Source organism: Ceratotherium simum, chromosome 7 (assembly GCF_057802395.1).
Source record: "Ceratotherium simum simum isolate JZ-2026a chromosome 7, ASM5780239v1, whole genome shotgun sequence".
NCBI lineage: Eukaryota > Metazoa > Chordata > Mammalia > Perissodactyla > Rhinocerotidae > Ceratotherium > Ceratotherium simum.
Genome location: NC_141906.1, coordinates 63,415,599 through 63,439,474, shown reverse-complemented (window position 1 = coordinate 63,439,474; position 23,876 = coordinate 63,415,599). Strand labels below are relative to the sequence as shown.

The window sequence follows — 23,876 nt, the reverse complement described above, 5'->3', positions numbered from 1 at the left end:
ATAGAACCTACTCAGGCTTCTGGAAATTTCTCTGTAACACGATATTCTTCGTGGTTTGTTCTCTCCCTGACGTTGCCTATTCAACTCCTTGCTCTTTGAAACTAAGTCAGTCACTTAGGAGAAGGGGCCCCTACACCCACTTAACAAACGAGTTCACCCACTGTGAACTTGGCAAAACCTTCAGCAGTCAGCAGAGGTGGAATTAATATTCTCAAGGGCGAGGAGTCTCAAGCCAGCGGGCTGGGGTCCTCATCTGCATGGGCGATAACACAGCCGTGTGTTGTCTTCAAGGCAGAAATGGCCCAAAGAACCACTCAACCGGCTCCAGGAAATGGCTAAATGGCAGGTCAAATTGCCCATAAGTTTGACGAGGAGGATGGCTGGATGATTCCAGCGCCTCTCTAGGGAGAAATAAAATTCAGAATTCAAGCGTCAAGAAAAGGAATCATAAAGAAAATCCTCTATGCAGAATTTACATCCTGCCATAAAATGAGGAAGGACTTAGGATGCAAAAGGATCCTCGTATCAGCAGAGAGCATTTGTCGGGGAACAACCTCCCCCCCAGACCAGGCTGTTTGCCTTCAGACAGTTCCTGTCAGGGACAAACAATCCAGACATTTGCAATTATAGCATATCAATTTGTTTTTAAATTATAAGGCTGCCGGGAAGAGTTGACTCCCTGCGGGAAATATGCTATGAGGTGCTCTGGAGCAGCCGCTATGCGATGTGGTGAGACCACCAATCTGTCCACACGCAGAAGATTTACACATCTGCGTGTACAACCCAAGCGGAGCTGCAGGGCAGGGGGCAATCTCGGAGCCGGCCCCTCTCCTGCTCCAATAGGCCTGGGTCTGCAAATATCTAACACTGCCTCTCCCAGCACATGCATGAGTTGCTAGAAGTGTCCTCCTCAAAGAACCTGACATTTACTATGAGTCCTTTTAGTGGTGGAGGGGAGGCACTTCCGGTTCCCTTCCCCGTTGTGTGTTTGAGCCCATGAAGAAATGGATGGGGGGAAGGTATGCAAGGAGTCGGCCTCCCAGGCTCCCCTGTGTGTAATCCACTCAGGAAGTGCACTCTCTTGTCAGGTGATACAGATGGGCTTCACTCCCTCACCCGGAGGACAAAACATAGCCTCTATTCCAACAAAGTCAAGCTCTCCTTTAATGAAAGGCTCCAGAAAGTAGCCTGGTCCAGTCAGAGGACAGGTGAGGAGACTTTACCTGGTTAATTTGCCCTTTGTACCACATGGTAGAGGTGAGACAAGGCCTCTCCCTTCAAGGTTTACTTAGCTGTACACTCACTCCCCCAGCCTTCTCTTCTGGAAGCCTCATCATCTGATGTCCCTCCTCTCCTCTCTTGGAACACTCCACCCCTTCCACATGGAAGGGGTGCCTCTGGCCTGAATCCTTTCTTGTGGGAGACTCTGACATCAGCTGGTCATCAGGGAAGTCATTCCCCACCGGGGCTTCTGCCTGCTGTTGAGGGTTGAAGTGTGGCAGGAGCAGCTATTGTCGCCTGGGTTGGGGGCAGAGATGTGGGTGCTTGAAATGCACTAAGATCTCGGTCTCCCAGAGCCAGCACAACCAGCTTCCTCCTAATTGTCTGAGCTGCAAACATACTTTACTACCACAAGAATTTGGTTTTTGTTGAAACCCATATTTTCATTTTAGCTGTACAATTTGGACTCTATTCCTTGTGAAAGAGTAATCCTGGCCTTTTTATAATAAAGAATTCTTTCTCTCCTTCTTGAGCCCATTCATTACAAAAGGCTCCCAGAAGCCTCTGCCTGAGCTATGTAGGACAATGGAGCCACGTTTCTAGTTGTCTCTTATCATCGTAATTGGGAATGGGGTAGGGACCATTTCGGTTCATTCTGCAGCACATACAAAATAAGGAACTTCCAACATCCCTATGTCAACCCACAAGCACAAGCACTCAATCCACCTTTCTGGAGTTCTACTGCTCTGCTGTCAGCCATGGAAGCAAGAGCATCTCCACACAGGGAGCCCAGAGAAGCAGCCTTCCCAAGGAAAAGGGGAAGGCAGAGCAGTAAGGATAGCTCTCAAGACCACAGGAGCACCTCTGATGCCAGGTCACGTGGATTTCCATGCTAGAGAGCCGCCACTCAGCACCAGGCAGGGCCCAGTGGAAACCTGGGAACTTCAGGGATCTCAAGTGGCTGTTGTTCCTTCCTAACTAGCTTCTATACCTTCATCTTGGGTTTATGTTTTGAGACATTGAGACCTACAGAGTTGTCTTCCAGACTATTCCTGCTCTGGGGAACCTGGATGGTAAAAACCTGTCTCTCTCTACTGGAGCCTTTTCTTCATCAATAATACATATTCTAGTGTCTAGCATCTTTAGAGAAAAGTTCTCCCACTACTTAATATACTCTTAAAACCCCATTTTCTCCCTTCATATCTTGGTCAAGCTTCTAGAAATCACACTCTCACCTTTCTTTACTTCATATTCACCTCACCCACTGAAACCTGGTTTCCCTGCCCACAACTCAAACATCTGCTGCCAAAGTCTTCAATGATCTCCTTGTCATGACATCTAGTGTTCATCATGATATGGGCTCCTCCTGGTTTTCCTCTGCTGCTCTGGCTGCTTTTTATCATAGGGTGACCGTAGAATTTTCATCTAATCCAGGACACTTTAACAGGGAAAAGAGAAAGAATAAATTATCATGTGGGCACCACAGACATAAATCCGAACAAATTGCAGGCAAACCAGGACACAAGATCACAGTCATCATCAGCCTCCTTTACTGGCTTCTCTTTTCCTACTTATCCTTAAAGGCCAGTGTCTCTCAGAGCTCTGTCCTAAGCCCTCCTCTTTTCATTCTACACACTTCTTTTAGGTGATCTCCCCCATTACCAAGACTTCAAATATCATCTAAATGCTAATGATTTTCAAATTTATATCTCTAAGTGTGGTAGCTAGCCTTGAAGATGGCACCAATGATCCTTGAAGTCTGGTATTCACACCCTTGTGTAGTCCCCTCCATCCATGTATCAAAGTCAGTCTGTGTGACCAATAGAATATGGTGGAAGTTATGGTGTGTGACTTCTGAGGGTAGATCAATGAAAGACATTGCCATTTCTGCCCTACTTTCTTGGATCACTGGATCTGGAGGAAGCTCCCATGTCATGAAGACACTCACACAACCCCTAGGGATAGATCCGCATGGTGAAAATGTAAGGCCTCTTGCCAATACACCCACTTGACAGCTATGGGAGTGTGCCATCTTGGAAACAGATCCTCCAGTCCGAGTAGAATGTTCAGGTGACTACAATCCTGATGAGCATTTTGACTGTAACCTCATGAGAAATCCCCAAGCTAAGGCACTCCTCAATTCCTCATTTATAGAAACTGAAACAACAAATATTTATTGTTGTTTAAGCCACTGAGATTTGAGGGCAATTTGCCATAAGCAACAAATAAACAACTTCATTCTTTCTCTTAAGCTTTGTATCTAGACACCTAAATGTCTCAGCTCTGTACTTGAATATCCCAAAGATAACTTAAATTCAGCACTTCTGAACCAAACACGTTTCCCCTCCACCACCCTCCTCCCCAATCTGTTTCTCTACTTGCTCCTCATCTCACTAAATGGTGGCACCGTCTTCCCAGTTACTGAAGCTGGAAATCCAAACATCATCCTTGTCTCCTCCCTCTCCCTCTATATTCTATTGATCACCAGTTCCTGACAATTGATTCTTTCTCCTAAGTAAATATCTCAACTCCATCCACCTCTTTCCATCTACTCTAATTCAAGCCATCAACATCTTTCTTCCAAGTTACCACAACAGCCTCCGTAGCTGGTCTCCTTGCTTCTGTTTTTACTTCCTTTCTATCAAGATCTTCTCTTTATAAGAAAGTAAATCAACCATGTCACCACCCTCCCTACTTAAAACCCTTCAATGACATCACAGTGCCTTTAGAATAAAACCCAAGCCCCCATCAGTGTTCACAAGAACCCCATCATGTGTCTCAACCTAACCCTCAGGCTCCTGCTTTGCTAGCCCCACCTGGGCGTGCTCTGCCCCTTTTGCCTATCAGATTGTGTACATTCTCTTCTTGTGTCTGGAACCAATACCCTTTCCCTCCAAATCCATAGGCGTCACCAGACTGACTCATTCATCCTTCAGGTTTCAGCCTAAAAGTCACTCCCTGTAGGAAGCCTTCCCTGGACAACGTTGACCGTGTTAGGCCTATTGCAGGTTGGGTTCCCCAGGAAGCAGAGCCTGAGACAGAGATTAACGTGCAGGTTTATTAGGGAGTGCTCTCGCAATCAGCACCTGTGGAAGGGAAGGAAGCAGGATTGGGCAGAGGGAGAAATTGAGCTGTGATAAAGCCCCAAGAAGGCTTCTGCTGATCTCATGGGGGTTCTGAGACTCAAATGACCCTTCAGAATTGTCCCAAGTTGAGGCAAGGAGGTGCAGCCTGTATGCACACACATCCATGAGTCGTTGGATACAGCTGCCTCAGGAAGGGGACATGATCTTGGGCCAGGCAACTCTCTTCCAAGGAGGAAATCTCCGCAGGATGCAAACAGCTGAAGGCCCTCCCTCTGCAGCAGAACTCCCAGTGGCTGGGGGACTAAGTCCTTCATCCCTGCCCGGGGCTCTCTGCAGTGCATCACAGAGCGCTCCATGGGAACCTCTGTTATCTACTCCTACACACCCTGTCCTCACTCACTGCATTTTAACAATATAAGTCTAGTCTCTGAATTGAGCACAGGCTCACACCTTTTTCTTCTCTCTAGCTCAGCACCTAGCACTACCTGGCATTCAGTACGTGTTCAGTAAAAGTCTGTTGAGTGAATTTGAAGGACCAGGGGTGACCTTCAGAGCCTTCCAGGGAAAAAAACTGGTTCAGGGCTCCCTGGAAACCCTGCTCCCCTGAGCTGCATCTGCTCCCACCTGAGCCACTACTGTGTGGCATTTGCAAGGGTGGGTCTGTTCCCAGAACAGAGGGTCGAGCCAGCCCTGAGCCCTGAAGGAACAAGGGCGGGCATGCTTCACACCTGCTGGGTCAGCTATATGCCACTAGAAACACAGAGCCAGAATTAACAAGTCTCATACAGCCAGATGCCCCAAATGAATATTTTTTTCTCCTGACTTTATTCTCACTTATTAAATTTTAAACAGTCCTCGAAGACTCCAGCCTAACACAGAAAGCAAACACAACAAAACAATGTGTTTGTTTCCTATTAATACGGTAGAGCAGACAGTCCTGCTGCAGCAAAGCTGTGAGTTATTGGAGAAAATTAACCATCCTCTTCTCTGGGCAGACCCAGAGCTCCACTCACAGGTAGCCCCAGCTGGGCCCGGCATTGCGCATGGAGATCAAGACCCCAGCTCCTGGGATCCCCGGCTGCCTGCACATGTGCTTACCTGCAGGCTGCTGCCAGGACAAGCCCAGGAGTCCTCAGATAGCATCTGGCTGCCTGGGGAAACCCAGGGGGTCAGGAGGCTGTGCCCCAAAATAGCTTGCTGCCAGCCTACGTTCTCTGGCACCAGCTACATGCCCTGCGAACTTGATACTTGGGGAGGGTTCTTCAAGAATTTCCTATGAAAATGGACAGGGAGCTCCTACAGGAGAGCCAGGTGTGGTCTCCAGAGCTGTCTGGGGTCGTCTGTACTCCTGCCTCCATCTTGCCTGCCTGAGCTGGGCCCTGCTGCTGGACAGGAGACATTCGGAAGCAGCCTTTTAGATATAGGGCCATCTTGAGATAGTATGAAAACAAGCCATGCAAGTCAATGGCAAGTAAAGCGGGCTTTAAATTGGGTGATCATATAACTTATCATCCAAACTAGGACACTTTTGAGAGCGAAAGAGAGTGCTGTTACATCATTAAGCCAACAATATATACAAATATTGAAACATCATGTTGTACACCTGAAACTAATATATGTCAATTATACCTCAATAAAAAGAATCATTAAGCCTAGACAACGTGAGTAAATTGTGACTGTCTCTGGTTTTAGACTCTTCCATCCCACTCCTGAGCTTTCAACACCCCCTGACCCTCTCTCCAAGCCTCACCATGCCCCGAGCTTCTTCCCAAGGGCAAGGAGTGAGGATGGAGTAGGCATCGGATGAAGTGTGGGTCAAGGAAGGAGTGTCGTCCAGAGAAGAAATGATGGTCAGGCATAGAGGTGGTGCATATTTCCTGGGAATTTTCCAGTGCATTTTCACTAGTGTGACAAAATGACCAAGGCACCAGTTCCTGTTCAGTATGTTCCCTTTTGTAACCCACATAGTGCCCAGCACAGAACAGAGTTTTGTGGGGAGGAAGGTTCTGAAAGGGGTGGTGGGAGGGAAACCTGAATCAAACCCCTCCCATCCCCAGTTTCCCCTGATCTGGCCCATCCTCTATATTCAGGGGATGAGGCAGCAGCTCTTCCCTCCAAGCTTCTGTTTGCTGATCACCTTGGGCCAAAAGAGGTTTGGATCTTCACAGGAGTAAAGAGACCAGAGGCCACTGGTCCATCACCGTCTGGCAGCTGGCGCAACCACAGGTCATCCTAGGCAGAGTGGGTGCTGAGCCCTGGATACTGAGGCATTGAGCGTGTGTGTATGCTTGCATGTGTGCTGGTGTGTGTGTGCTTATGTATAAGTGCTTGCTTATATTTGTGCTGAAATGACCCAGTGTGCTTTCAAACAGCCTGGTGGGAGCAGAATTTTCTCTCTCTTCAGTGCTTATAGAGACAGGGAGAAGCAAAAACACTGGCAGGACATCCCCCTTCTCTCCTAGCATAGCCTCAGAAGGGATCCTCCTGAAACCCTACTTTATGCCACCTGCTGAATAAATAATTGTGCAAAGCGTTCTAAGGCTGAGAAGATGATCCAGATGGCTCTACAAGCAGCATCTGGGCACAGCTGGCTGATCAGGAAATTTTCCCAATGGCATTAGACAGAGTAGATATTTGAAAGGTGGGTTGATAGATGACAGAATTCAATAAGTCAACACCATGCCCCCACCTCCTGCAGACATCTATTTAGGTGTGGGTATCTCCCACACCTTCCAGGCAAAGCTGCTGAGGTTGATCACTTCATCACCCGCCTGGATGCCCAGGTTCCAGGTCTGGCAGCTTCACTGGCCACTAATCCAATAGAAAACATTGAGTGATACAAGCAGAGCCACTGGTCAGCTGACCTTCAAGGACATTGAACTGGTAATTAATATGACTCACTGTTGACAGGAATGACTGAGGAGCTGGCCAGGCCAGCGTGGTCACAGAACTGAAACCTAGCCAGCAAGTGTCTAGGTTTCAGACAAAAGCCCTGCCAGCCCAATTTCCCCAAGATCAAGCCAAAAAGGCAGCCTGTCTGTGTCAGAAAGTGGGACACTCCACACAGAAGAGCAAAGAATAACAAAGGAAGCCCTCCAGGGGCAGAATCACTTCAAGCCATGAATCCAAGTGCAGATGGGCCATGGTGATGCGAGTTGAGAAAATAGCCACCAAATTCTACCTCATTGCGAAGAACACAAAGGATTCTTTGCCACCAAACCACAGCAGTGGCAAAGACTGTGGGAGGCCAAGTGGTATGCATGTGTTCAGGCTGAATGCGGGTAGGCAAGTGAGAGGGTTCACAGAGGTACGGAGGGCAGCTGATGACCTACGCGCTGAAGGGAGTGGAGATGCTCTATGAGGTGTAGCACCAGGGCAGCAAGACCACTTGCTTCCACCGTTCATAAGCCAGCCAAGTCCTGAAAGCTGTTCCCACGGAGAAGCACTAAGTACCATTCTGAGCAAGGCCACTCTTCTGGGATCCATACATGGCCTCAGGCCGGGGGAAGAAGGGATTGGGTCCACTGGATGTATGTGCTGGAATAGTAGTTCAAAACACAACTTTACAGCCTCTTCTCCTCAAAAACCTCCTCCTTTTAAAGGTAAGCTCTGCTTACCTTTAAAATTCTCCTACTTCCCTTTCAGAATCCCTGTGATGCCTACTCATTGAGTCCAGAGAGTTCCAGAGGGAAGGAAGGAGGGATACACCTGGATCAAAGCCTCCCACCCCCACCTCTGATAGCTTTTCCTGTTAATTACTCACCTCCTTTCCTGCCTGGACAGCCAACTCTGAGAAACCTGGACCTCCTGCCATTTCCTGAGTCAGACCAGATTCTGATGCCAAGGTTTGCCAGCTCTAATGACATGGCGGGTGACAGTCTCACGTATTTCAAAGGCAAGAGCCCCAAAGCCCCCACACGCAGGAAATGACTTATTTTCACAATGTGCCTGGTTGAATTTAATGCTGCTTTCCCAAGCACGCCTGAACATAAAACCCAGCATCTACATAAGTCAGCAAAATATAGTGGTTGAAGGAAAAACCACCATCATTTTTACAATATCGGATAACTGTCCAAAACACCTCTGCTTTTCCTTTTGTGGTTTTCTCCAAATTGGTTCAATACTTACTAAATACCCAACTTGTGGGGAGCATCGTGCTGGGTATAAAGGGAGTAAAAGCATGACAAGACTCACCAGCCTGCCCTCAAGTTCCTTCCAGAAGACGACCAGGGATGAATGCAAGTGATGATAAAGGGAAGAGGCCAAAGAAAGCTGAAAACAAAGAGCCACGAAGGTTAGAGGTGGGACAGATGGGCCACTTGGTTGATCAGGAGAGCTTCAAGAAGGGGGCCATTTTGGATAGGCCCCGAAGGACAGAGCAAGTCTCCCAGCCCATAGAAGTGGAGGGAAAGAGATACCACAATAAAGTGACGAGAACCTGTCATTTGACATGAGCAAAACCTGAGATCAAACCCCAGTCCTACCACTCACCAGCTGATCAATTTTGGCCAAGTCATTTAACCTCTTTGTGCCTTTTCTTCATCTCTAAAGTGAGAATAATAACTTCAGCCTCACGAGGTGGCTACAAGGATCAAATCAGCTAACATTCGTCAAGAGCGCTGTCTGGCACACAAAAGTGCTCCATGAATATTAATTTATTAATTCCGAACATTGCACTAAGTCATCTCAGCACTAACCCCACATGGTCCTTCCTCTGAGCTGCTCCCAGGCTGAGAAGATGGGGAGGGGAAGAGTGGAGCAGAGTTCACAACCGACATGCTAGGCCAGGCGTTGTTCCCAAGTGGAAAACAATCAACAGCTTTCACTTGGTCTTCTCCCTGAAGCAGCTATTACAGAGTAGAAAAGCAAACCGAAATCAACACCCAGAACAGAAGAGGCATATGCGTGCACATGCACACACATATACACACACACACACACGCACACACACATACACACACACACACCCTCCTCTTTGTAAGACACACACACACACACCCTCCTCTTTGTAAGAGAGGTTGCTATGGAAATGAAACAGAGAAACAGCAAAGACAGAGGAGCCACTGAAATGGCTATAATTAATTTAAAGCATTAGAAACAATTAAAATTGTATTAAAGCAAGTTCATTTGAACGAGGAGTAAACCGAGTGAGCAGATCACATCAAGCATGAACAAAATAAAGCATTGCTTTGGGGTGTTGGAATAGGCACCTTCAAAGGAAAGAAATAAATTATCGCACAGTCTTCAGGAACAATAAAATATGTAACCTAATTTATCTAATGTTTCCGAAAACAAGACAGTTCTCCAATAATTCTGTTTCCTCTAGTACCTTTCTCCCAGGTTAAAAAACAAAATGAGGACAGAAAATTACTCCTTATCAAGTAAATGAATCCATATGTCTTTGCCAGTCACTGCGGCCACGGATCTCTCACCAATAGAGAGGGGGAGAGAGAGACCAGAATTGAGGAGCGCCTACTGCACACCAGCCACTCTCCTACTTCACGTTGTGCTTTTGCCTCACTTACGACTCCCACAAGCTCCACAAGGAAGGCCTGAGTGGCCTGTCCTACCAACATGGGACTCAGAAAGATCCATAACTTACTTAAGATCTCACAGCAATTTGGTAGCCGAAGAAGAACTTGAACTCAGATCTGTCTGGATTCCAAAGTACACGCTCTTGCCACTATGTCACACTGCTTCTCATGGAAGAAACCAAATGGGACATGGGACAATGAGCAACCAGGCACCATTTTTGAGCACCTACTGTATGCCAAGCCCTGTGCTACACATCTTATAAACATTTTCTGATTTGATCCTCACAAGGACCCTCCGTTTCACAGAGAAGGAAACTACAGCACTCACAAAGTCCAATTTGCCCAAGATGATACAACCAACAACAAGTAAAACCAAGACTCACCCCCAGACCTGCTTAATTCTTTAACCCCCAGCCTTCTACATTTGCTCCTTTTTCCTCAACTCCTAGAGCACTTATCATTGCTCCCATGTGTCATGACCTGCCTTAGATTGAGTAACATTTGGGGATGGCTGGATATATCATATTTCCATTTAGATAGTCGGGGATAGCAGAGAAAATTTTTCAGAGGAGGCAAATTTCAAGGTAGATCTTGACTTAGACAACAAGTGAGGTTTGAACAGGCAGAGCCCCTACTTATTCCTGAGATCAGACGAGCCTGAAATTTAGAGCCGGGATTGGAGGACCCCAAGACAAGGACCAACACAAGGGGTATTTACATGAGACAGCCTGAAGCCCCAAGGGCTAGATGGAGAAGCAGACCCTCTTGTCCACAGAAACAGGTCTGTGGCCAGGAGAGTGGTGCTGAGTGTCAAATCCAAGGATGAAGTGAGAACAGAAGTGGGAGAGGAAGTCAGAAGGTTGACAGCAAGCAAGTCAGATGGAGGACAGAACCAGGAAGAAGGAAGAGAAGTAGAGAGACCCAAAGCTGCAACGGGAGCGTGTATGCGGGAGCCTCTCTATTCTTTGGTGTCTGATGTGTACGTTCCAGGGAAGGTGGGTGGCTCCAAGGAGCTCATCAGAAGGGCCAGTCGACCATTAGCCAGTACTCTGCCGTACGGTCAGACGTGTCGTTACGATATTGAAATACGTCATACTGGTTATACCCACCCAGTTATACCCCCCGAACCTCACAAGGGCTCCCACCACCTTGGCCACGACACCCCTCCTCTGAGACCCCTCAGAGCTCCCCACACGCAACTATGGGGCTGACACCTGCTCCAAACCCCCAGCATTGTTGTGATGTGGCAGCCTGAGCCACTTTAGTGGGTAAGCATTTTTGCATATCACCCCTTGCACTAAGATAAGGCCTTACGAAAGTGACACGTTGAATCCTGACCACAGTTGTGGATAGTATGATCTCAATCTTATTAACACAGGCTTTGGGAGGTTAAGCAACAGCCTAAAAGAAGTGGCCATGGGAGAGAAAGGCTAAGAAGCTGGCATGAGCCAACAGGGGACCCAGGAAAATGAATGGCTGGCATCTGCTCACTCACGGCCCAAGGAACTGAGATTGGATTTATTTCCTATGGGGAGAAATTCCATGGGTCATAGGGAAAATGCTAGACCATAAGTGGCCTATGAAGAGACCATCTAACTAGGCGCTTAATTAGCCCACTCCCTGGATATGTTAAATACAGATGTATGTGTTCAAGAGAGAGATTTATTGATCAAACGAAGAATCAGATGATAGAAATTTCAGTCGCACCTACAGCAGCCTCCTGCCTGTGATTCCAGAAGGGAAGTGAGGGGGTAATAAATGGCCTCCACTCCTCCTGACAGGGAAGATAAAAGGCCTGGCTGGGCAACGGAGGTCTCCGGAAATATTTATTCCTCCATGTAATTCATTAGTGCACACCAACGCAGTGCAAAAGCAATGTGTATTTCAAGTTATGATTCCCCAGAGAATAATTTCCTTTGCTTTGATAAACTACAGCTAAATGCCCAGAACACCCACCTCAGAACAGTCTGAGCTGGGAGAAGTTGAAGCAGAAATGAAGCTAGCTAGAGATCATGAGGTGGAAGGCAGGGGCAGGCAGGAGGAAGAGGGTGTGGGTTCATTCATTGATTCTTACATTCATTCAACAAATATTTAATGAGCACCTACTATGTACCAGGCACTGTTCTAGGTGCTGGAGGTATAGACGTGAATAAGAGATACATCAATAGAATAGATAGCTAGATAGAGACATAGAGAGATAGATGACAGATAGACATTCCCTGCCCTCATGGAGTTTCCAATCTAGTCGGAGAGGCAGACAATTTAAACAAATGCAAAATATAATGTCAGACCATAAATAGATAGAGCTAGTGCAAAGATCCTGATGTCAGAATGTTTTTGGTATGTTTGAGAAACAGCAAGAAAGCCAGTGTGGTTAGAACAGAGTATATAAGGGAAAGAATAGGGTACAGGGTATATAATGGCTGGATCTGTAGAGCCTCATAGGCCCTAGAAAAGAGTTTGAATTTCATTCTGGGTACAATGGGGAGTTTGAAGCTGTTAGCAGGTTTTAAGTAGGACAGTGACATAACTTGATTTATATTTTAAAATGTCTCTAGTTACTGTGTGGAAAATGGATAATAGGCTAGAAATGCAGGGACATCAGTTAGTGGCCATTGCAGTATAAATAGTATTTATTGAGGGCTTATTATGTCATGTGTTATCATGTATTAACTCATGTAATCCTCACAGCAACAAAAGACACCTTTATTATCTCTGCTCCATGGTAGAGGAGGCGAGGCATAGAGAGGTTAAACAACTGACAGAGACAGGTTTCCAACCCAGGTCCTCTGCCTCTGACCTGCCATACTACGTTGCCTTTCTGCAACAGACTAGGCAAGATATCATGGTGGCCTGGACAATGTTGGTAGCTAACAGAGGCGGTGAGAAATGGCTGGATCCCAGTTATATTTTGAAATTAGTGCTGATGAGCATCTCAATTAGATAGGAGATATGAAGATAGTACAGCTGGAGACCATTGCTTCGAAAGTGCTGATTTCAAAGTTCTAGTAAGAGCCAACTACAACCTTTAACCCAGTGGTTTATAAACCTAGAGACTCAACAGAAGTTTTCACAGGCACAGATTCTAGAACCTCATTCCATAGGCAATGAGCGAGGCATTCCAGAGTGGGGCTCAGGAACCTGCATTTTTAAACCATTTCCCAGGTGGGCATCGGCCCCTGGGGGAGCATTGGGAGTCCCTGCACTTGGCCTTCCATCATAACCTCTAGAATGTGAGCGCCAAGACCACCTGAGAGGTGACAGTGCCACAGTTCACCTGAAGATGAGGACCCCAAGGCCCTAAGAGAGAACTGGTTTGGCCCAGTTAATAAGGGGCAACGCTTGGGACAGAATCTAGATCTTTTGGCTCCTGGCCAGAGCTGTGTTCACTATCCCGTGTTGACTCCTCCCGACAGCACTACATTGCTTACCAGCATCACTGCTTGCACAAGGACGGGGAAAGCACCCTGAATGACCTCTGAGGTCACGGGAAGAGCACTAGGGATCAGAAGATGTGGATTCAAGCTCAGACTCTGCCACCTGATCTCAGCTGATCTCTCCAATCTCAGCTGAGAGATCCTGGGAAAGTCGTTTTATCTCTCTAGGCTTCCATTTGCTCATTTGTAAAATCTGGACTTTAGGTCCTCATACTGTTGCTATTTGATTGAGTGAAATAACACATGTGAAACACTTAGTAAGACCTTAATGTTAGTTACTCTTTGGAGTTTTATTACCAGTCATCCAGGTTTCCTCGCTCCTGATAAAATATCTTTCTCCTACAGCATTTTCATTAGGATTTTGACATCTTTGTCTCTCTAAGACCAAATGTAGGTACTCCAGGAGGAAGGAGCAACTTTAAATGTTACAAACCAGTGCCTAAGGGGCCCGGGGCCGGCAGCAGCAGCAGGAGGAGAGCACAGGGAGCCCGTGAGAAGTGCGGGAGGAGCGCTGCATGGCACACACACCAGCTCTGTCACCAGCACACCAAGGATCCAAAATGGGGAGGGAGCTAAATAGCCTTCTGTGTTCTCAGGTGTGGCGGAACCACAACAACCAGTTATATCTGTGTAACAAGTTGTGCCTCACAAAATGCTTTCAGTAGATTGTTTCACTTGAGCCTCAAAACAACTCTCTCAATTAGTTCTTACTGCCTCACATTTTAGAAACAACAAATTGAGGCTCAGTTAAATCATTTGCCCAGAAAACACACTAATAAGCAATAGATCTGATTTTAGACTCGCGATCTAACTCCCATGAAGACCAGTGCTATCCAATAGAAATATAATGTGAGGCACTTATGTGATTTTTAGTTTTCTAATAGCCACATTTTTAAGAAATAAGAAGGTATAATTCATTTTAATCATATATTTTATTTAACCCAATATATCCAAAATCATTTTAACATGTAATCAATATAAAAATTTTAAATGGGATATTTTGAATTCTTTTTTTTATATGGTTTTTGAATTCCAATGTCTATTTTACATTTATAGCACATCTCAGTTTACTAGCCCCATTTCAAGCGCTCAATAGCCATATGTGGCTAGTGACTGTCATTGGACAGCTCTAGACCAGGAGTCAACAAAAACCCTGAAGGATCAGATAAATATCTTGGGCTTTACAGCCACATCCATACTCTGTTGCATATTGTTTTTTCTTTTTCTTTTTTTTAATAACCTTTTAAAAATATAAAGTCCATTCTTAGCTGACAGCTGTACAAAAACAGGCCACAGACCAGATCTGGCCTGTGGGTCATAGTTTGCCAACTCCTGCTCTAGACCCTAAGCTCACTGAGGGCAGGAACCGCATCTAACGTGTGCACTACTGCATCCTCTAGTGCCTGGAATATAGTAGGCACTCAGTAAGTAGTTTGGAATTGAATTTAACTGAGGTAGATCAGGCAGAATTTATTATTCCCCCTTGAGAGATAACAAAAATGAAATCAGAGAGTCAAAGTGACTTATCCAAAGTCACATAGCAAAAGACAAACCCAAAGCTGCATGACTTCCAGCCCACTGCTCTTTCCTCCAGGTCACGCTTCTAATACCTTATGACACCTGTTTCATAGCTGCATTGACGGTCACTCTGATTCCCGGTTCTTCCATCTCTCTTCGGCTCTGGATTTGATCTTAGGCTCCCAGAAGCCCCAGTGCCGCCTGGCAGGGAGGAGGAGTCGAGGGGTCCTGCACATTTTAGGAGACACCAGCAGAGCTCCCAGCAGGCAATGCTGTCATGATATAATGATGAACAGCCTGTGTTGTGCTCCTCTCCCTCCATTCCAGGACCTCTCCGGAAATGAGTGCTCTTGTAAGGTAAGAGAAAATGCATTTCTATTCTCTATTTCAGGCTAAAAGCATCTGCCTCCTTCACAAAGAAGGTAGTGAACCAGTTATAATTATACACCATACACTAGGGAGCGTGCAACTGACATTTAGCAACACTTAAGCCTTGGATATGTGGTGGCTGCAGTAAACATTATATAATTGCTGCAGCATCGATCCCAACAATTAACACCAAAAGGCAGAAACAGAATGGAAGTTCTCCAAGACACTGCCACAACCTGAAGGTAAAATGGAAGCTGAAATCTCTCTTGGAGACAGCTTTACCTCCTCCAAACATTAAGACTGTTTTTCTTTGTAATGTTTTCTGTCCGAACAGTTTTCACCGCAGTTTTCTCAGGGTCCAGGGGACCAGGGAGCAGGTGGAGACGCGGACACGGGGAAGTCCTCTGATGGGTGGTCTGCTTTCCAGTCCCCTCTGGTCTAGCCCAGGAAACTGGTGAATTTGGGGAACTGCAAGGTCAGTGTGGCTGGATGACAGAAGGCAAGCAGCAGGCCTCAAGAGATGGCCTGGAGAGGTTAAGGATCAGTCTTGCCTATAGGCAATGCAGTTAGTAGAGGGGTTTGTGATGAGAAGGAGCAAGGTCATTTTGTATTTTGGAAAGAAGCAGAGAGACAGGAAAAGAATGACAATGGCTGAACTGCGGCATTGGGGATGGAGAGAAGTGGACAGATCCAAGAGATGTTTAAGAGGCAAGATTGATAGGACTCAATGGATGATAGGGTGTAGGCGAGTCAAGGATGATTCCCAACCTTCTGGCTTTGGTGACTGGGAGGTTGGTGGTACTGAGCCGTGGAAGGAGGGCAGAAAGGTTTGGAGGAAAAAGACAATGTGTCAGAGTGTTGAGTACATTAATTATAAGGAGGATTCAGATTAAAGGGGAAAGAAGAAAGAGGGCTTAGAAGAAAGGCTGGAGTGAACTTATAGAAATGCGAGTCACCTGCACCTAGGAAGTGATTGACCACAGAGGTGGGTGAGCTGCCTGGGGAGAGGAAACAGTAGTAGAAGAAAAGATCAGGGACAGACTAGTTAGAGGTGGAGAAAGAAAGAGGCTCCAACAATGGAGAATGGGAAGGAACAATCAGAGAAGGCAAAGGAGAAGCAAAGGAGGGGGCCTTAGAAACCAAGGAAGAGGAGTTTGGGAATAAAAGAGGTACAGAGCCGTATCTGATGCTGAGATTCACTTAGTCATTCAACAAAGATTTATTGAATAACTATTATGTGCCAGCACTATTCTAGGTACTGAAGACAGAGTAGTGAAGTGAACATAACACACGAAACTCCCTACCTTTGTGAGAAGTTCACACCAGCTGGAGAGAGAATTTAAGCAAATAAATAAGTCAACTTATTTGCTATATGTAGTGGGTTGAATAGTGGTGTCAAAAAAGATACGTCCAAGTCCAGACCCCTGGTACAATGAATGTCATCTTATTTGGAAATAGCGACTTTGCAGATGTAATTAAGTTAAGGATCTCAAGATCCTCAACCCATAGCAAATATCATATAATCATCTTAATAAATGCAGGAAAAGCATTTGAAAATTTCAACACCCACTCATGATAAAAACTCTCAGCCAATTAGAAATAGATTCAATTTATCTCAGCCTGACAAAAGACAACTGCAGAAAACTTCCAGCTAAGATCATACTTAATGGTGAAAGACTGAATGCTTTTTCCCTAGGGTGGGGAACAAAGAAAGGATGTCCACTCTCACTATTTCTATTCATCATCACACTAGAAGTTCTAGTCAGTGAAATGAATGAATGAATGAATGAATGAAGGCAGATTGGGAAGGAAGAACAAACTGTCTCTATTTGTAGACAACATGACTGCCTACATAAAAATTACAAAGAAACTACAAAAAAATGACTAGAATCAACATAAGTGAGTTTAGCAAAGTCACAGGAAACAAAGTCAATAAACAAAAAGCCATTGTATTTGTATTTACTAGCAATAAACGATTAGAAATGGAAATTTACAAAAATACCACTTATAATAGCACTGAAAAACCATGAACCACTCAAGTATAAAACTAACAAAATATGTGCAGAATCAGTATACTGAAAACTAAAAAACACTGATGAAAGAAATCAAAAAAGATGTAAATAAATGGAGAGATATATTGTTCATAGATTTGAAGACTGGTGTTGTTAAGATGCCAATTTTCCCTAGAGTGAGCTACAGATTCAGCACAATTTCAATCACTATCTCTGCAGGAATTTTTGTGGCAATCAATACTCTTGTTCTAAAATTTTTATGGAAAGACAAAGGAACTAGAATAGACAAAACAATTCTGAAGAAGAACAAAGTTTGAGAAATCTCACTACCTGATTTCAAGACTTAGTGTAAAGCCACAGTGTTTAAGACAAGCGTGGTGTTGGAAAACAGGATAGACACGGTGCTGTGCTGGCGCAAGCTCATACCAGCTCACGAGAGCCAGATTTTCAGGAGTTTTACAGTTTGGTTGTCAAATTGGTTGCTTGAAATTGTCTACTGTGAAAGCATGGCAAAAAAACAAAAATCAGCAAACACTACAAATCAAGACTCACCCCACTCCTTCCCCCAAGAGCCAGTTCTTAAACATGTACCAGCATACCTCTACATCTAAATCAAGGGGACAGAACAGGGAATTCAGAAACTGACCCACATATATTTGGGCAATTTATTTTCAACAAAGGTACAAAGCCAGTTCAATGGAGAAAAGGTAAGTCTTTCCAATAAATAGTGCTGGAACAATTGGACATCCATATGCAAAAAAAAAAAAGAATCTCTATCCATTTCCTGCATATAAAAATTAACTCAAAATGGATCATAGACCTAGATGTAAAATTTAAAACTATAAAACCATTAGATGAAAACAGGAGGAAATCTTTGTGAATGTGGACTAGGCAAATATTTCTTAGATATGATGTCAAATTGATAAATTAGACTTCACCAAAATTAAGACCTTCTGCTCTTCATAAGACACTGTTAGAAGAATGAAAAAACAAGCCACAGACTGGGAGAAAAAATTTACAAATCATACATCTGATCAAGGACTTGATACAGAATATGTAAAGGATTCTCAAAACTCAAGAATAAGAAAGCAAACAATCTAATTTTTTAAATGGGCAAAAGAATTGAATAGACACTTTGCATGGCAATAAGTACATGAAAAGATGTTCAACATCATTAGCCACTAGGGAAATACAAATTAAAACCACAATGAGATACCACTATGCATCTAGTAGAATGGCTAAAATAATTTTTTAAATTGATAACACCAAGCACTGGGGAGGAGGTAGAGCAACTGGAACTCTCATTCATTGCTGATGGGAATGCAAAATTCTACAGCCACTTTGAAGAGCAGTTCAGCAGTTCTCATAAAATGAAACATAGTCCTACTGCACAACCTACCAATCCCACTCCCAGATATTTACCCAAGTGAAGTGGAAACCTACGCTCACCGAAAAATGTGTATGTGAATTTTTAGAGCTACTTCATTCATATTTCCCAAAAGTTGGGAAGTACCAAACATCCCTCAACTGGGGAATGGATAAACAACAATGGAACATCCATGTAATGGAATCCTACTTCAGTCTTAAAGAGGAACAAACTGCTAACACACAACAACGTGAATGGATCTCAAATGCATTGTGCTCAGTGAAAGAAGCCAGACTGAAAGGCTACATACTACATGATTCTATTCATGTGACATTCTGAAAGGCAAAAGTATACAGACGGAAAACAAATCAGTGGGTACCAGGGGTTGGGGGTAAAGGAAGGGGTGGACACAGGGGAATTATTTGGCATGATAGAACTATTCTCTATCTTGATTGTAGTGACTGTTAAACCACTGGATGTTTGTCAAAACATGCAGAATTGTATACTAATATAAGTGAATTTTACTGTATATATATTACTCCTTAATGAAAAAAAAATAGGAAAGGATCACTTTGGCTCCTGGGTTGAGAATAGACTGTGGGGCAAGGCCGGAAGCAGGGAGACCATTAAGAGCCCAGGCGAGAGATACAGTGACTTGGACTGAAAGTGGCCTTAGTTCATTAGTGACCATTGTGGACACAGTTTCAATGAAGGGGTGAAGGGAGAGACAGGCTGCAAGGGGAAGGAGTGTAGGTGAGCATGTGCAGACAGTGCTGGATCCTGGATCACTGACTACACTTTCAAGAAACCTGCTTGGACCTGCCCCACTGGGTGAGCACCGCCTCAGAGATGGGTCTGGGCCTAGGGTTTGGCTGGGACTTTCCTGATTTTAACACTGAGGGTCCTGCATCCAGGGAAACCCCTCAGTTCCGGGCACACCAAGACAGTTGGCGACCTAAGCCTGGTCCCTGACCTGCCCCGGCCAAAAGGCTGTGCTCAGTTCAAGGTGCAGCCATCCCCTCTGCTCACCCTGCAGTTCTGCCTTCCCTGTGGGCTGGAGTCCCTGCCTTCCATCCCTTACAAGCCTCTGAGCTCCTTTCCAATACTGCTCACACATGAGGGGATGCAGGAGAGCTTAAGAACAGATTGACACTCTACCGATTTTTATGTCACCTTCCCTCCAGCCACATGTACCAAGGCTGTTAGAGGACTCAATATCAGGAAGAAATAAAAGAGTGGTTTTGTCACTCCGCTGCCAGGGAGCCGGGAGCACTGAGCTCAGAACACACCTCTCATGCCCCTCTCACTTTTGAAAGGCCTCTGGAAACAGTTTCCGTGGCTTGTGCTTTGGTCTCGTCCATCATGGCATCCCCACAGCTGTGGCTATGGAAAAGCCCTCCTCACTTCTTAGCATCTCTCCTCTGGTTGCCACCACACCCTCTCTTCTCCTCCCTTTCTGACATGTGTTTCTTTTTTTTTTTTTTTTTTTTGTGAGGAAGATCAGCCCCGAGCTAACATCCATGCCAATCCTCCTCTTTTTGCTGAGGAAGACCGGCCCTAAGCTAACATTTATTGCCAATCCTCCTCCTTTTCTTTCCCTTTTTCTCCCCAAAGCCCCAGTAGATGGTTGTATGTCATAGTTGCACATCCTTCTAGTTGTTGTATGTGGGACGCCGCCTCAGCGTGGCCAAACAAGTGGTGCGTCGGTGCGCGCCCAGGGATCTGATCCCGGGCCACCAGTAGCAGAGTGCACACTTAATCGCTAAGCCACGGGGCCGGCCCCTCTGACATGTGTTTCTCAACGTCCTTATTGCCTAATGAAGCATCTGCCTTCCTCACACACGCTAGGGAAGCAGTCTAGAGTAACGTTTGACATTAATCAGGGCCTGGGTTTGAATCCCAGCTTTGTCACCTCCTAGCAGCATGACCTTTGGCATGTTACTCCTCTGACCTTCAGGTTTTCCCTCTATAAAATGGTTATAATGAATCCCACCTCATTGGATTGCTGTGAGAATTAAATTAAATGAGATTATGTAGGAAGGGAAAAAAAACTCAGCACAACACTTGCAACAGAGCGAGCAGCACATAAATGTAATTTTTGGGGTTGTAAAATGTTTCCAACAGTAATGCTCAACAATAGGAAAGTGGTTAATAAATTAGGCTACACTGAGATTTATTTATAGAATACTATAAGACAAAGCCATTAAAAATAATGTTCTGAAGAATATTTAATGGCACAGAAAAATGTTCACAGTATAATTTTAAGAGAAAAAAATCAGGCTATAAAATTCAGGTCCCAATTCTGTTCTTTAAAAAAAAGTGTGAGGGGCCGGTAGCGGTTAAGTGTGTGCGCTCCGCTGCCGGCGGCCGGGGTTTGGATCCCGGGCACGCACTGAGGCACCGCTCATCAAGCTGTGCTATGGCGGCGCCCCATATAAAGTGGAGGAAGATAGGCACAGATGTTAGCCCAGGGCCAGTCTTCCTCAGTAAAAAAGAGGAAGATTGGCATTGGATGTTAGCTCAGGGCTGATCTTCCTCACAAAAAAAAAAAAAAGTGTGAGTGTGTGTGTTGTGCATGGGTATTTAGAAAAAAAGAAGAAATATAGCAAAATGTTGGCTGCTTTTTTTCTTGTTTACTTCTTTATATTCCTCTGTATTTTCAAGTTTTCTCTAATGAACATGTATTAGTCTCATAACAATAGATATTATTCTAAAAATTCAGTCATCAATTTACTCATTCAACAGATTTTTCTAGCACACACTAAGTTCCAAGCAATATTCTGGACTCTGAGGATACTGTGATGAAAAAGTCAATGGGCAGGTTTTTCTCAAGACGCCGTCTAGCCTCGCATTTAATTCTCCTTAATTGTTTTATGCACTAGTTTTGTCTCCACAATGTAGTTGTTATCTCCTCAAGGGAGGGGACCTTGTGATTCTCTTCTCTGTAGCCCTATGTCACAGTCCATATACACAGGAAGAATTCAGTAATGCATGTCACTTTATGTCTGACATAAAGTCGTATTGATTGAAAAGTGGCTAGTTTCCTAAAATCAGTTAGTGTAGGAGGAAAAGAGAAGAGATGTCTTCTTATTTGGGGCTGATTTTGTCACCAGACACGGACCCTCACCCACTTCTCTTGTCCTGCCTAAACTCTAACCTTTGTGTTTAACCTAATTCTCTTGCTTCTTGCAAGGTGCAGCTGTTCCTTTGTCTAACACCTTGGGACCTTGAGTTTATACGGTTTTTAGCTACATTCCAGGAAGAAGCTCTAAGCGAGAAACACCCTGGAAGCAGCCACTCTGAACCAGACCAGACCAGCCCAGACAACAACCACCAGACTCACACCTACACAGACAGGTAGAGAACAGGACTAAGGTAACCTGCCCTCATTAACATCATAAATTCCCTTCCTCTGGGAGGGGTGAAGCAGCCATTTTTAGGTCATGCAATGTATGTAGAAACATGATTTCACACCATGCATGTGCAAGCTTATGCCCACCTCTACATGCGATGACGAAACTTTGCTTTTGAATATTCATTCCCTACCCACCTATAAAAATACCCACCTCCCTGTGCTCGGGGGTCCATAGCTTTGTGAAATTATTCCCTATGGCCTCCATTTTTCTTTGCTGCATGTTACAAATAAAAAATAGACTTTGTGAAACAACTACGTCTTATGGAGTTTGATTTAACTCCAAAGAAGGGACCCATGTTAGGTCCAGAAACAATATCATCCCCTTTCCTCCCTTGTCCTGGGCACAACGGGGCTGAACACTCAAGGCTGCCACCTTCAGTGGGTTTTCCTGGAATCACAGGAGCCCCGCGGCTGGCCTAGCCTGATGTGAGGGAGCTGCTTTTTCTCCAGCCCCCACCAGGGTACACATCAAACCTGCCTTTTCCCACATTTAAGCAATTTGAGAGCAGGGCAGGTGATCATGTCCTCTTAGATCAAGAGTTCTTTGTTTTTACACTGTGGATCCCTAAAGCAGTCTGGTGAAGCCTATGGGCCTTTCTTAGAATAATATTTTCAATGCGTAAAATAAATACACAAGATTACAAAAAATTTTAAGTATACTGAAATAAAATTACCAAAATATTATTTTTAAATATATTTATTTTATAGTACCACATTAAAAAGATAAAACATTACGTTTGAAATACAGTCAAATTAAAGTTAAATTTTTATTTTTAAAGGTGCATCCATATGAAGGCTGTTTTTGCTAAACTTGAATAAGAACATGAAACAGTGGACTGGTCTTTGATAAGATAATGCACATGTCCTGTTGGAAATCCAATTGATTTTGATATTTTTTTATGGTAACAATGTTGAAAATCTAATCTTCAAAGATATAGTGTTGAAAATGGAATTAAAGCTTCCCCGTCTCCTTCACAAAGTAAAGATAAGCGTCTCCCAAGGAGCACCAACACTCTCCAAGACGTTTTAGGGAAACTCGAGCTAGTGTGGTTTTTCGGTCCTAAGATCAATGAAGTCATCTTTGCTAGGTTAACACCTTTGACACAGTTTATAACAGAAAGAAAAAGAATGTGAGTCTAGGGTTCAATTTTGTTACCATCAAGATAGAAATAACTGTTGAAAGAGTTCCAAAGTGTTTCCAGGTGTTTGTAGATTACTCTTTTCAAATAAAATGACAGAATTTTGTAATTCAACTCCATTGAGGTAAAGCACTTCCTTCAGCATTTGAAAGTTTGTAAAGATGTCAGCCTCCTGTCAGCAGCTTAGCCAAGAAAACGCGTAATGTTTTCAGAAGCATCCATAATGGTGACATCAGGGCCTTGAACTGAAAGAGCCATCTCATTCATATGGTTACAAATATCTGCCGGATAAGCCAACCAACCCACAGACAAAATTCTTTCTTTCCAAGTGTTCCAAGAATGGATTTTCTGGGTTTTTTTGTTTCTTTCCAGAAAAAGTGAAACTTTACTATTGAAAGTCAGTGAGCTTCTCTGTGGTAAAGAAGCCCCTTGTTTTCTGCTATTGTTTCTTGACAAAACTTGTAAAACTATTATGATTCAGAGACCAGCTTTGATAAAGGTGACAACTTTTAGGACCATCAACAAAACTTCTCTCAGGACTTTTGGAAGAGCTAGCACATATCTGTGTTAAATACAGCACGTGAAAACAACATGAAGTGCTGCCTTTTTCACTGAAGAAGCCATGTCAGATGTGCAAGTGTGGGCAGGAACTCCTGTGCAAGGATATTAGGCTTTTCTGTCCAGTCTGTTTGACAACAAAACCATTTCTAAACCATTGATTTCCAAATCACATCATTTCCAAAACATCAGCAGTCTTTGTAGTTTCCAAAGGCACCCAC

The 23,876-nt window shown here is 44.5% G+C and overlaps 1 pseudogene; it reads right to left on the bottom strand.

The window, feature by feature from the left end:
• Nucleotides 1-140: 140 nt before the first annotated feature.
• LOC147916689 (uncharacterized) lies at nt 141-20,480 on the bottom strand (annotated as a pseudogene).
• Nucleotides 20,481-23,876: the final 3,396 nt, after the last annotated feature.